General features: G+C 39.1%; 1 pseudogene; it reads right to left on the bottom strand.

Moving 5' to 3' along the window:
- Positions 1–781: 781 nt before the first annotated feature.
- On the bottom strand, positions 782–2535 carry LOC100941373 (annotated as a pseudogene).
- Positions 2536–11125: the final 8590 nt, after the last annotated feature.

Genomic DNA, 11125 nt, shown 5'->3' with positions numbered 1-11125 from the left:
CAATCAATATTAATTAAGCTCTTACTGTGTGTGGGAATTTTGTCTGGGTGCTAGAGACAAAACATTTAACAAGATATTGTAGGTCCTTGTCTACATGGAACTGATGTTCAGGGGAAGAGACAGATGATAAGCAAGAACAAAGTGGGAACTACAGAAAACAAACACACAGAAAACCAAAAAAAAGATAACTAAAGATTTTTGAAAAGTGCTCTAAAGGAAATGGGGCAAGGAGAGAATGGGGGTAGGCGATCAGAGAGAGATAGAATCAGAGATACACTGGAGAAGGACTCTTTGAACAAGATGGTCAGGAAAGACTTGAGTGACTTTGCAGTTGAGGCCTAAAGCCATTGTTAATATGATATCTGTGATATATTTGTTCTTTTATCTCAGCTGGGTCCCCTATGCCGTAAAAGTGGAACAGTATTTTATTGCTGATTCCTCTGCAATAAAGCCTGCTTTGTAACACTTTGGTTTTCCTAGACCCACAGTTCTCAAACCTTCTGGTCTCAGGAAACCTTTATTCTCTTAACAATTATTGAGGGTCCTTGAAGAACCTTGAATTATGTGGGCCATATATATTAATATTATTGTATTAGAAATTAGAAAAATGTAAACATTTATTAATTTATTGAAAAATCATGTGTGATGAGTTTGTTATGGTTAACATAAGCAGCACACTAATAAATTTATATAGCATATGTTTATCTATATAAAATAATTATTTTGTATTTGGGGGGAATAGGGTTGACTTTGGTTTTAAAATGCTTCAAAAGTTATTCTGTCATAAAGGGACATGGCTGAACAGGTATGAAACAGATTCCCCATTGTGAGTTTTCCTGATGGCTTCTGCGAGGATCATGGAGATGTTGATCACCTGTGTTTTGGAGCAATGCTTCCTCTTGTCCTTCTGAGGTATGGTATTGGTGACTACCACTGCTTCAAAGCATGCACAGTTGATAAAGGAAATTGTTGATATGGGAAATTGCTGAACCAGAAAAGATTCCATTAGTCAAGATAGCATGAACTCTGGTAGCTCCAGCTAGGAGAAGTTTGTTAGCTGCACGGCAGATTGTGCCACAAGTGTCAGCCATGCCCTCAACAAGGATGGCCACCTGATCCTTCACATCTCCCACTAGTACCATGTGGTCCACTTCATAAGACTTCTTGAATCCCTTGTGAAGCAAGGCAAAGTCTACATTCAAGTGAAGAGGTCACTCCCTTAGCTCTACCAGGATAAGGTGAAATAAAAGTGCAGTCCCTCTACTCAGATATATTCTCTTTTATCCACTTCAGGACAGCTGGTTCTGCATATAGATTGTTAACTGGGATATCAAAAAAGCCCTGGAGTTGAGAAGCATGTAGGTCCATGGTGATAATGTGATCAGTGCTTGCTACAGACAGCATATTTGCAACGAGTTTGGCTGAAATTGGAGCCCGGCTCTTACCCTTCTTATCCTGCTGGGCATATGGGAAGAATGGATGACTGCAGTAACCTGGCTGGCTAAAACAATCTTACAGGCATTAATCATGATCAAAAGCTCCATTAAATTGTCACTGATTTCACCACAACCATTCTGAACAATGTAGACATCCTCTCCACATACACTTTCACCAATTTCCACACAGTTCTGGTTGCTAAATTTCTTTTTTTTTTTTTTTCTCCAGAGACTCACTTTGTTGGCCTCAGTAGAGTGCTGTGGCATCACAGCTCACAGCAACCTCCAACTCTTGGGCTTAAGTGATTCTCTTGCCTCAGCCTCCCAAGGAGCTGGGACTATAGGCACCTGCCACAATGCCTGGCTATTTTTTTGTTGTAGTTATCATTGCTGTTTAGCAGGCTCGGGTGGGGTTTGAACCCACCAGTCCTGGTGTATGTGGCTGGTGCCCTAACCGCTGAGTTACCAGCCGTGGTTGCTGAATTTCTTAGTCGCCACCTTGCCTAGCTCCAGGCCCAGGAGGTCTGCAATTTTCTGGGATAAATCTGATGGGAACTGCTGCTGAAGATTTTGATAATTGGCCTCTTGGCCAACTACCCTTGGCACTCTTAGCTAAGCCATCACAGCTGCAGCAGAGACTGAACCGAGGTCGGCCCACAGACTCAATACCTATTTGCACCGCTACCCTACTATTTTACATTCCCACCCCCATGCGGGGCTCTAAATTACCCAAGAATTATTTTTTAAAGCAAAAATATTAGTGAGGAGAGTGGCATCGTTTCACATTTTTGCAAATCTGTTTAATATCTGGCTTTAAGAGATTTCAATCTTTCATGAAATAGTTTTTTGATTGAAGTGTTCATTTTAAAAAAAATTTATCCTCACACAACTGTATAGTTGGAAAAGAGAGTACCTTGTGTTCCCTCTGAGAGCCCACCACCATGGAGTGGGTTTTAGCTCAGTGTATATATATGTGTGTATATATATATGTATATGTATAGCAATTCCACAAAAGTGAAAAATCTTCAGGGGAAGCTAGATAGCTAGTGACCTTAATCATCTTCACATTTGTTACTTTCCAGTCGTTTACCTCCCTCATGGTTAAGTGCATGTATCAGGTTAAACTAATAGAGTAATAAATCTAAAATCTGACTTCCAGCAGCTTGTTCCTTTTTGAGCAATTTGCAAAGTGACATTTAGATCTCTGAACATGGAAAATGTAGCAGGTGGTAAGAATTTACACACTAAGGCTCTGATTTCACTTTATTTGCTGCAGTCAACTGCATTGTACTTTGGGGGGTTCCCATTGATAGCAAAATGCACTGGCTATGCCAATGACACATACCTTCACCTCTGTAGGTTTTAAATGGTCTCTTTGAAGTAATTATTCAGTTTTTCAGAGTCTCTTCCCAGAGATGAATTTATGTGATGCTTATACTTTGGGTCCCTTACATTCCTGGGACCCTTTCAAGGCCTGAGAGGGGTCCTAGCAATTTTCCACTTATAATAAATTACATATAATTTAGTATACTTTTTCCTAAAGAGGACTCTATAAATTGTATGAACTTTAGGCATGGCAAAACGTGGATTTGCCCTTCCTTTCCCCTTCAATGTCTTCCTTTCCCTCTCCTTCTCAAGGTGACATCTAAGTGAGAGGAGAAGCCAATTATCCTTCTGGCAATGAGAGGGTGATGTCTGCCCTTGTGCTATACTGTGGATTCTTGCTGAAGGAGCTCCTAAAGTACCCTTGGTCCCAGGAGCTATGAGGGAACAATGTTCTTCTTTGCTAACTTGGCCCACACTTTGGGCAGTTAGCCTGAGAAGAACAATGTTCTTCTTTGCTAACTTGGCCCATACCTTGGGAGTTGCAGTAAGACATATCTGGGATCTGGCTGTGATCCCTGGCTTACCATGGGATCATGGTCACCTCTCCCATGCCCTTGGTGGATCTTTCATGAACTTGACAGCCAGCACCCTGAATTATCTTCTGTGACGGCTATAGTCAAATGCTGGCCCTGGGGATTTGGGTCCATCTGGTTAGGCACATCATTCAGTTACTTCTTTATTGCTCAAGTACCATGATGGACAGGAACCATGTGGGTTTCTCTGAGAGGCTTATAGCCTGAATAGGAGAAAGACTCCTGCTTTGTGACCCTGCTCTAAACCGGTTTGGGTGTATCTACCACATAGCCCACCTGAAGTTTAGGCCTAAGAAGATAAGGGAGAAGAGAGTGCATTTGATCTGATCTCTTGTTCTTCTCTCTCATTAATTAATTAGTTAATTGATTTTTAACCATACAGTGAAGTTGGTATTATGTATATTCACATTGTTGTGAAATAGATGGCCAGAATTTTTGTATTTTGCAAATAGAAAACTCTGTACTCAGTAAACAACTGCTCCACTTTCCTCTCTCCCTCCATTCCCTGGGAACTGCCATTACACTTTCTGGTTCTACGTATTTGATATTGCATGTAAGTGGAATCATAAATATTTGCCTCTTTGTGACTTGTTTCACTTAACATAATGTCCTCAGGTTTATTTGTGTTGTAGTGTGTGACAGGATTTCCTTTCATTTAAGGCTGAATGATATTCCATTGTATATATGCCACATTTTGTTTATTCATTTGTTTTCTTAATTTGAATTTTATTACATCGTGTTTTTCGTAAGCTAGAATATATAATAAACAACTAAATTAGCCTTTCCTAAAGCAGGGAGATATGTATATGCATATGTGTGTGTATATATATCCTATTAATAAATATTAATATAGGAATACATAATATTTTGGGCAAGTTCCTCTGTCCTTAAAATCAATACTGAAAACTGATAAAATTCAAAAACTAATAAGAAATGAAGTTATATGGTCATACCTAAAAGGGATTTATAATCTGCCAATAATTCCATGGTAGAGGTTTGTTTGTTTGTTTGTTTTTTGAGATAGAGTCTCATTCTGTTTTCCAGACTAGAGTGCTGTGGTTTCAACAACCTCAATCTCTTGGGTTCAAGCGATCCTCCTGCCTCAGCCTGCTGAGAGTAGCTGTGACTATAGGCAACTGCCAGAACACCTGGCTTACATTTTTTATTTTTAGTAGAGAAATATATTTCTATTTTTTATTCTTAATCTTGCTCAGGGTTGTCTCAAACTCCCTATGCTAGGCCTCCTAGAGTGCTAGGATTATAGGCCTAAACCACTGGGCCCAGCCTGTAGCAGAGTTTTAACAAAATGTCCTAAATAGCAAGTAGTTATGTAGGAAGAGGAATCATGTCACATCTAATTTCATCCTCCTCCATTTTCATGGAGAAGGCACTCTTGTTTTCACTGTCAATTTTTTCTTATCTCAGACTGATGATCTAGGGGTTAAATTACATAGGGCATTAAGACCTTCTTTATATTTAAGAGACATTCTTTCTCATTGGATGCTGAACTGAATAATCAAATGAAGAACTATGTACTGTGTTTTCAAAGTTATTTGTTTATTCAATAGAGTATCTTGTTTTGGACCTCAGTTCCACCTCCTATCAGGAAGCATCATGGTAGCTGAGCTGCTGCAAGGCCTCTTAGCTATACTTCCTATGTTCTTTCCCAAAATATTCCTGTGCCTCAATATTCCTTAGCTAGTATTTATGTAGCAGGAAAATGTGTCTCTGTGTAGCTGTGTGAAGCGCAGCACAGCCATAAGGTGGTTTCATTCTTCTGTTCTCTGCCCTCCATCTGTGACTTTGACAGCTGGTTCCTGATGGGCCTGGGAATCATTTGCAGATGTTTATGTACCAGCAGTACCTTAGGATTCAGTTTGAAAACTAGCAAGTTTCTAGTCTTGGCAGCCAGGGCTAGATGTTTCTCATATTTTCTTTCTTTCCTGCATTCCTTCCTGCTCAGTCACATGTGTTATCATGGTTAGACTTGTGTCGATTATTTTTGATGTTTTGTTTTTGTTTTTTCACGTTTCCCCTGATAGCCTGAAAACCTGAAGACTCTCAGAGCTTGATCCTTGGCTTTAGATTTGAAGAATTTTGGGTCTGTGCAGGCTCTGGCTTTTAGTAAATTTGGGCAAGCCGTGTGGTAGGAGTGTCTGCTTTTTCATCTATCATGTGGGTTTATTATCACCTGACAAAAGGATTTTATTTAAAGTTTGCATGAGATTATTTGTGAGCCAGTGCTTTCAAAGGTGTAAACAGGTGTTGTACTATTTTGACTTGATAATTTTTTTTTTATTTTGACCTACAGCTATGAAATGTCTGTGGGCAATTACGTGGATAAAACTTGCCATATTATAATAACAGCCATTTCAGCTAATTCAGCCAAACATCGGGTTAAATCCACTGTACTGATATTTTGATTGAATTGATGAATAGGTCTGTATCGAGAAAGTCCAAAATAGCCTAGAAATGTAGTTTTGCTGTTTAATAAAGGAGCTTTGCTTGTCTCATTAATGGCACCTGTCTGACTCACGTCTGAGCCAGATGTTGTACCTCATCATTTCATAGCGTGTCATTTCTGCACACTGACTTTCTTTTCATAGTTTCTGAAGCAAAATCTATTTCATGCCATCACCAGGATATTGTTGATGACAGCTGCAACACCTGAATAGGTAGCTGTAGCTTTCACATGGACACGGAGATGGGAAATTTTCTCAGAATCGAGCCAGCAGGGAATGAAACATATGGTAGGAAGGGGAAGAAGTGAAGACTGGTTTCTATAACAAATCCCTCCAAGTTTTGACAGGGTTCTCTGATATTCTGTCAAACCACCCCAGGGCTGAGAGGCAGGTAACTTCTCCCTCTTTAGTCTGAGCTGTAAGATTTGCCTGAGGAAAGAACTTTCTTATATTGTTATCCAAAAACCTGTGACTTCTTCATGACTAGATATAGTAAAGAAATAGTTCATAACTTTAGTTGTTCAGCATATTCACCTGAATAGATGCTTAATACACATTCCCCCGTGGGTATTTTTATGGTAGGTTACAGATGGGGCTTAAGTACTTGTTTTTTAAGATGTTCTCCTGGTGTTGCTGATGTGCAGGAAGCTAGCAGAAATGTAGTAGAGAAGCTGATGATCTAATGGGTGATTGTTTAGAGGATGGACGCTAAGGCCTCTGCCAATTCAGAGTTTATCCAATTGGATGAAGATAAATCTTTCCTTGCGGGGGTCAAAATCTGAAAGGAATATAGGAACTAATAGGTAAGGTAAACGTGTAAATTGGCTTGTGAAATACAAGAGGGTAGGGGACGGATTGTGGCAAATTGGAAAGGAAAACTCTGACAGCCACTCTGGTTAATAAAACATATCTGTGGACAAATTTGGCCCTCGGTCTTTACTTTTACCAGAATATAAAGTCTTCTGGGGTGGTTGGGAGCAAAGGGGAACATTCTTCTTCTTCTTTTTTTTTTTTTAGAGACAGAGTCTCACTTTGTCATCCTCAATAGAATGCTGTGATGTCGCAGCTCACAGCAACCTCCAGCTCTTGGGCTTAGGCAATTCTCCTGCCTCGGCCTCCCAAGTAGCCGGGACTATAGGCGTCTGCCACAATGCCTAGCTAACTGTTTTTGTTGTTGCGGTTTGGTTGGGGCCGGGTTTGAACCTGCCACCCTCAGTATATGGGGCCAGCCCCCTACCCACTGAGCCACAAGTGCTGCCTGGGAACATTCTTCTTATACCTGGAGTTTTTCTTCAGGGTTTCCACTGTGGAAATATCAGTGCTATTTTCTTTTTGGGGTTTTTAAGAATTATGTTAAGACATTAAATGTAAGAGGAGTACCTTGTAGATTGCCTTGTTCCCAAAGACGGAGGAGAGGAATATTATTAAAATGGATCCATTTCCTTCTCTCCTTTTATCTCCCAGTTTGCCCTATCTGACCGTACTCATTGGGAGTAAGTTTAAGTTAGAAGAGGGTTAGCAGGGTACAGTGAACTAGATATTTCAGCTTCTCTCAATTTCTTCTACTTCTGTATCTACTCCTAATCGGTGGTAAGAAAATGTCAATAAAATAAGAAGAATATAAAGGAATAGGAAGTACTTCAGGAAGATCTGATAAAGTATTTTAAAGTTAGAAATATTTTAGGGGCATCTGCTGAAAATGTTGCCTAACTGTGGTATTCATTTTTTTCACATTGGGGCAATGAAATTTTATGAGTCACTAAATACATATTTTGACATCTGGCTTCACTGCTTTTTTTCTTGAATGCTGTAAATTCTCATCATGAGAGTTTCCTGCTTGTCAGTTTTTTGATACTACACTCTCAATCATTTTCTGGGTGATTTACAGACTGTGGTGCCTAATTGTCTTAGGCCTGAGTTTCTTATTAATTTTCTAGGCTAGGAAAAAGACATAGGGCAAGGACTTGAAATGTTAAATTTTGTGTGAAGACATGCTAAGTTTTAGCCTTCCTGAGCTAAGTAAGTTTTATCCTTGTGCCTGTTTCATTTGTTAATGCAAATTCTTATATTCAGCATTATTTAGACATGATTTTTCACAGATATGAAGATTCTCTTGATTTAAAATTTCCTTCTGACACATCTAGTCCTAACTATGACTACCAGTTTTGGAACTCTGATCCATGTGAGATTCTGAGATGTTTCAATTTTGAATTTGTTGATTTTCTCTTGTAGAGCAATTGATTTTACATTGACATAAGGTAATGACGCTCTTTTATGAGTACATTTAAAAAAAATTTGAACTGAATATGAGCATCAGAGAGTTTTAATTTCTATAACTGATGAAGTATGTCTATTCCACCTGAAACATGAAAATATGGATTAGCAATAGGTACTAGTAAGTTTTCATGGCTGTGAAATGAAAATTTATGATTTTTCATTTTAGATTGTTGGTTTAAGGCAGCAGCTCTCAACCTGTGGGTCGCGACCCACAGGAACTGTGTTAAAGGATTGTGGCATTAGGAAGGTTGAGAACCACTGGTTTAAGGGTAAAGTAAGGACTAGATCAAAGTCCCCTGCTTCTGATTATACGGTTTCTTTCCTCCTTTGTGGCTAAATTGCCTGATTCTTTTGTGATTTTTATTCTCTTATTGAGGTCCTGGTTCTGTGTTTGTGACCTTTGTGTTTTTGCCTGTGAAGTTTTGTATCAAGAACCAGACGATGAACAGAAAATGACTAGTACCACATCAAAACTGGCTGCCTAGCGTGTATCTTTTTCTCTTTTCTCTTCTTCTTCTTAAATTTTATACGTTTCTCTAGTAGTATCTTTAAGCATTCTATTGAAACCTATTTATTCTCATAGGGAGAAGGATGTAGAAACACCATTAGACAATCTGTCAGAAGGCAAACAAGGAATGTTCTGGCGTGAGTTTGCGAGTACATGTGCTAGGAAATTTAGGGTAATGTGAAGTCCCAGTTCTTGACTCACGACCTTAATTAATGAAACAGAGAAAATGAGATGTATCCTGCAGATGCATGTACTTTTAGGAAATTATCTCAGGATCCCTCAGGCATACCTTAACATCTGAGATGTCAACATTCATCCCTGGCTGGTTGCATTAGCTCTATAACTGATATTACTGAATCTTAGGCATTGCTGCTAGAGTGTGAAAGAAAGTGTTTGGGGTAGGTTTCTCTTTGCATTTACCAGGAAAATTCCTTGGGATGTCTAGAGGTGCTAGAGCAAACTACAAGAGTTTTCAGAGTGACAACATTCTTAGGACAGCAGTGAGATGCTTGTAATGGGAGATTGCCCTGAGTTGCTAACATTTCCAACAACTGAGAACTAGGCATTTATTTTAGACTCTATGGAGGAGTGTTAGCTCTTTTTTTTCCCCCCTTTACTTTTGACTTTGCAATTGGTGAGGAAGGTTTTGCCAGGCAAGGATAGGATCCTAACACTCTGAATCCTAGTTAGTTGCTTTGGGGAGGCATTGTTGCTAGAGTGTGAAAGAATGTGTTCTGGGTAGGTTTCCAACCTATTTGCCTTAGGGTTAATGACCACTTTTGCTTTCTTAACTTTCTTTTTTTTTTTTTTTTTGAGACAGAGCCTCAAGCTATCCCCCTGGGTAGAGTACTGTGGTATCACAGCTCACAGCAACCCCCAACTCCTGGGCTCAAGCGAGTCTCCTGCCTCAGCCTCCCAAGTAGCTGGGACTACAGGCGCCCGCCACAACGCCTGGCTATTTTTTGGTTGCAGCCGTCATTGTTGTTTGGCGGGCTGGGCTGGATTCAAAAACCTGCCACCTTAGGTGTACGTGGCTGGCGCCTTAGCCGCTTGAGCCACAGGCCCCGAGCCGCTTTCTTGACTTTCTTAAAGGGAGCTGCTTCCTCACGTAGCCTGGCTTTGGTCAGGGCCAGAAGTTAGGAAAACAGGTCCAACTTTGAGGGGTGATGCCAGAGCAACTCAAAGTAAGTTTTGTTTTTTTGTTTTCATAGGCAACCTTGGTATCACTCACTGATTTTCTTACTTTCACTACCATCACATATGTCAATCCTCTAAAACTTGATTAAGCTAATAGACTTGTTTTTTATTTCACTGCCTCTTGCATCTGAGGGTAGCTTACCCAGAGAGGCACGTCACAATGACCACCTTATTGATTATTCATGAAGACACTCTAGGCATTGCAATTATTAGCTCTTCTTTAAATCAACTAGGCCTAGTCATATAACTGAAAATTAATAGGAGTAGGGGCAGCAGTAAGAAATGAGAAGGCCAACTTGCAAATCTGATTGAAATGTCTAGTATATTGAAATTGAGGAGAAGATGTAAAATTAAGAAAGTTACAAGCAGGAAATGGCAAACACCAGCTGAGGCGATAGGGAATGCCATATGTTATATGTTCTTTATGCTTTTTTTTCTCTTGCTTTTTTTTTTCAAAAAAAGACTATATATAAAATACACACATTATATATATACACGCATACATTACCCTGGCACATGTATCATTAAGGATCTCCTTGGAAAGACAAGTTGATATATTTATATTTTGGAAACAAAAATCCAAAGTTATTTTCTGCAGCATCAGGTTTGCATTTATACCAGTAATCCCACGACTCTATTCATTGTCGAAGATTTAAAATTCTAGTCAGTTTTCTTTTGGTTTTCCTGTTGGATTTTATCTGTCCAAGTTCTGAGCTCTGCTGTCTCTCTGTGTTTCTGTTGATGAGCATCCAAGGAATAGTTTTGAAGCCTGTTCCAATCTATTCTTTCCACAATATTTGTTTAACACGGGATAAACAACTGATCACAAAGGATAAACAATGATAGAATATTCTTAATCTTACTGTATTAGGGCCATGCAAATCTGGGCAGCACTTATTAAATAAAAGTGAATGTGAATTTTATGTTATTTTGTGATGTGGAATGGCTTTTGGATGTCAAAATAAATTATCCCATTTATACTCCTTATTTAGATTTATTTTAAAAATTTGCCATTTCCCTTTGAAATTCACTGTTCAAAACCCGTCTACATATTTAGGTTTTTTTTTAATGTTTGTGCTATAAACAGTGATCAATAAAGCATCCAATAAAAAGTCTAGAATTGCTAAGTTGTTAAGGAAATCAACAGCTTTTGAAAAAGGAGCAGCTATTCATCCTATTGGCTCATCTACGTTTCTCTGGGCCTTAGATGGCTTTGACCTTCCTAGTTTGCCTTCCAGATGGCAGTAGCAATGAAATTCTCTCTACATGTTTTGTATTCATGATTTCACAGAGTTCATTAACAACAACAACAACAACAACAAAAAA

The sequence above is a fragment of the Otolemur garnettii genome, unplaced genomic scaffold, assembly GCF_000181295.1.
Source record: "Otolemur garnettii isolate 467f Iridium unplaced genomic scaffold, OtoGar3 scaffold00090, whole genome shotgun sequence".
In the NCBI taxonomy this organism is placed as follows: domain Eukaryota; kingdom Metazoa; phylum Chordata; class Mammalia; order Primates; family Galagidae; genus Otolemur; species Otolemur garnettii.
This window is presented reverse-complemented; position numbering and strand designations above follow the sequence as displayed.